Raw genomic sequence first — 4,637 nt, forward strand, 5'->3', positions numbered from 1 at the left:
TATAGTGATGGATATGTGACCAGGGAATTCTTTGGCCCTCATATAAATATACTCATGCATTCCCCAGAAGCAGTCAGCTTAATAGAATGATAATAGTCTATTTAAATATTTGCTAGGTGCTTGCTTGGAAACAAAACCTTGCAGTGTTAGAGTACTAAATCAATGTGCTGTTTCCTCAAAAGCTAGAACACTTAAGTTGAGAAACAAGCACTGGAACAAATGACTGGCCCCTCTACCATTTCCAGTGACCCATTTGTAGATTTTTGGCTTTCAAACTTATGTACTTTCAACCTTCAATCTCCACATTCCCCAAGATAACTCCTTCCACCATTGGATAGACTAATAAGGAATAACATTTATCCATCAACTCCCTTTTTTGTTGAGGATTATAGTAAAAGGTGTTAACTTTCATGTATTTATAGGCTTTGCATGTGTGCAAACCTAGCAGGCTTCCCCTAGAATCTTATGCTATAGTCATGTTTTCTACTGGACATAAGATTTCTACTCAGCTTGAAGCTATGACTATTGCCAGATCACTTCAGAATCCTCATGTCAGTGAACCAGAAGACAAAGAAGCTCCTAAGTACTGTGAGGGGATGAAGTGTTGTTATATTAATGGCAACAGAAAGGACTATACCTGGAACTCAAAGTATTAACTGAAGCATTTCTTGGCATTTCTATGCCTGGTGATAATAGTGAATAGGCAATTGAAATAATTATCAGTAAGGGCAAAACTAATGAGGGCTCAGACACTTCAGTACTGGAAAGTCTGCATCACCCCCGTAGGCAAGCAGCCAGATTAGCTGAAGGTTTAGCATGGGAGAAATTTAAAACAGGTGATAAAGGCAAGAGGTAATATGTATCAATTAAGACCTGGTGATCAGTTGCATTGGAAAAGGGGGAGAATTGTGTCTTGTTTCACAAACTCCCCTCTACTAAGTGATTTGAAGGTCAGAACCTTAGAAGACTCAATTAAAGATTGGACTTAATGAAAGGCAGGAACATGGCAAGATGTAAACTGTATCAGATGACTCTTGTTCACTCACTCACATTTTCTTGACCTTGTCTCTGATTCCAGTTATAGCTCCATCAAATTAATTCTGTGTAAGCTTCAGTTTAGCTGGAACTGACTCTCTTTTCTCAAGCATGCACCAAAAAATCTTTCAAGCCTTTGTTGATTCTGCACCATGGGATGCTGATGGAGCCTATTCAGAGCATATGCAAGCACACCTGAAATGTGAGGGTATTCATGCCCTCTAAGCAATGCTTTACCAATGGGGGATGGAGGGTGATCAATAAACACTTATTTTTTTTAAAATTTTTCATCTTCAGGTGGAAATTTCTTTGAGATGCAGCAATATATTGGTTTTTCCTCCTTCCTAGTTTCAATCTCTGTGGTCCCTTATTCATGCTCCCTGGAACCACCTTTCAATAAACTCCTTGTACCTAAGTTTCTGACTCATGTTCTACGTTTGGTATTAAAAACATACTTTCTTCCTCTCATTTCATTTAAAGCATCTTCCTCTCTTTTCTGATGTATTGGTACTGGCCACATCTCTGTCCAGAGTATCTTACTTGTCCCAATAGGCTTTTGTAAGTAAATTTTCCAAATAGAGAAATGTCTCTCCTGAAGCAGAATTCAAGTATCTCTTTTTCTTTATTTACTGACTGATTTTCTTTAGCCTACAACTATGCTCAAGTTATTCCTATTTAAAATACCCATGCACACATACACACCTACCAACATAAATTTGAAAACAAAGTCCCAAAGGACACAAAAACTATTCACTTGACTTTGTCTCTCTTGTCAAAATAATAGTGACATTTGTTGAGTGTTTACTATATGCCAGGTGCTATTTTAGCCAATTATATACAATATCTCATTTTATTTTCACAAATCCTTGGGAGGTACTATTACTATCCCAAATTGTAATAACGAAAACCTGTGTTTCTTTGATGTTAAGTAACTTTCTCAAGGTCCAATCTTAAATATCCAACCATGGATTAAAACATAGGTCTCTGCCTCTGGAGTTGCATAATTAGTACATCAGGGTTGCCTTAAGAACATGGATACTGTTTTCAACTCTTCTCACTTTCCTCTCTGTTCACTACAGTGACTTCCCACTGAAATAGCATTTGCTAGGGTCACCAATATACCCCAAAATGCAAAATCCAATGGAGACTATTTATCTTAGTCTTATCCAGACATCTATAGTGTTTGACAAAATTGATTAGTTTCTCATCTTCTTCTGAATTTTTCCTGAGTTGTATCTCTTACTGTTTGTTCATGATGTTTCATAGTGTTTTCTTTTTCGCACATTTTAACTATTATGATTACAAGCTTTAGTGCTCAACTATTTTTCATTTTATAATTGTTCTTTGGGTAACTGCAACTACTTTCTTGCATTGACCTCTTATTGCATTTACAAAAACCAAAGTTTTACCTGAGTTTTCTACAACAAATTTCTGTAAAATGTAAATAATCATTGTCTCCTAAAGGTTGTTTTTTTTTGTTTTTGTTTTTTGTTTTTTTTTTTTTTTGGTTTTTTGGATTAGTCATCTCCTTGTTAAAGACAGAAATTTGGAATCTATCTTGAGGTCTATAGGAAAGTCGTTTCAGACTGTCCATTTTCCCAGATATTATCAACTTTAGGGAACAAGGCCAGATGTCCTTAGAGAAACCTTAGCTCAGTGGAAGTCTTAATTGCAGAAGCTAAGATGTATCTGAATACTTTATACTCAGTGAGAGATAAGAATGACTTCAATGGGATATGTCTTAATGCTTTAGGTTTACTTTGCAGGTGATTGTCAAAGTACAGTTATTTTGGAAGTTAAGAAAAAAAAAACTTTTTGGGAAAAGGAGCTTTCTGTTAGCCTTTAACTGCATGCTATTATTTTTACTCAATAGTGATATTTTTTATTAAAACATTTTCTCATGTTCTGTTGCCCTCTAAAAGCTTTGAACTATAGATATATAGAAAAAAAAATCTATTCTGACTTGTCTTAGCCTTGGGACCAATCTCAATAGAATATGCAGCAGTGTTTATTTGCAAGCTGATTATGAAGCTTGTTTTCATTTAAACTCTTCTTGATTTATTAACCTCATTTAGAATTTTAGAGTTTTAGATTCTTTGCAACTGATTAAAAGAAAGTGCTATTGTCCTTCCAAGAATAGAAACTGTTCTTCCTTTCTCTTCTATGTGGAAGTCAGTTTTTTGAGATCACATTTGTTTTTGTCTTGATACCTCTATGGTGTGAACAACTTTACTTTGACAAGTACTAATCATTTGAAGGGAGGACAATAGAGACAGCCACAAAAGCTTTTTGGAATTACCAAATGCATGTCACTTTCTGTATTGTCTTTGTCAGCCTTGTCTACTACTTAAATAGCAGAAAAAAAGTTATTTCACCTAAGAAGAAAAACATACCTATAAACTCTCATGAGTAAAATCAGATGAAAGCAGTTATTTGGGTGGCAAAATTGCCTTTCATGTGCTGCAACTGATCTCTTCCTGGGGCACCTCAGACTACATGGGAACACATGGACCAATGACAGTGTTCCCTAAGGTCTTCTTTATGTGGCCCCAATGAAGATGTGTTTGGATGCCAATATAGATCTTGTGTTGTTCTACGTGTTCTTTGTGCTATGTTGCCTGCAAAGGCATTACACTTACCTGATTATTCATATTATTGGGATGAATATTTTTAAATAAAACAGTCTCATTCACTTAATGAAATGCTAATACTTATTTCATGGGTGTGCGTATATAAAAAATGATTTTATTTTATTTACTTTAGGTGCATACTATATCTGGCATTTCTCCCCATGTTATTCCTCCCCACCCCCCATTGTCTCTCCCCTACCCCCCGCAAACTGTCCCCGGTGTGTGTGATGCTCCTCTCCCTGAGTCCACGTGTTCTTGTTGTTCAACATCCACCTATAAGTTAGAACATATGGTGCTTGGCTTTCTGTTCTTGGGTCAGTTTGCTGAGAATGATTGTTTCTAGATTCATCCAAGTCCCTACAAAGGACATGAACTCATCATTTTTTATGGCTGTGTAGTATTCCATGGTGTACATGTACCACATTTACTTTGTCCAGTCTATCGTTGATGGGCATTTCAGTTTGTTCCAGGATTTTGCTATTGTACACAGGGCTGCAGTGAACATACGTGTGCATGTGTCTTTATAGTAGAATGATTTATGGTTCTTTGGGTACATACCCAATAGTGGGATTGATGGGTCAAATGGAATTTCTATTTCTAGATCCTTGAGAAATCGCCACACTGTCGTCCACAACGGTTGAACTAATTTTCACTCCCACCAACTGTGTAAGAGTGTTCCTATTTCTCCACATCCTCTCCAGCATCTGTTGTCTCCAGATATTGTAATGATCACCATTCTTATATATATATATATATATATATATATATATATATATATAAATTTTTTTTCCCCTATTTTATTGCATTTTAGGTTTTGGAGTACATGTGAAGAACATGCAAGATTGTTGCATAGGTACACACATGGCAGCGTGATTTGCTGCCTTCCTCCCCATCACCTACATCTGGCATCTCTCCCCAGCTCCCCACCCCCCACCATCCCTCCCGTATTTCCCCCCAACTGACCCCAGAGTG

Source organism: Cebus imitator, unplaced genomic scaffold (assembly GCF_001604975.1).
Source record: "Cebus imitator isolate Cc_AM_T3 unplaced genomic scaffold, Cebus_imitator-1.0 Scaffold104, whole genome shotgun sequence".
Lineage (NCBI taxonomy): Eukaryota > Metazoa > Chordata > Mammalia > Primates > Cebidae > Cebus > Cebus imitator.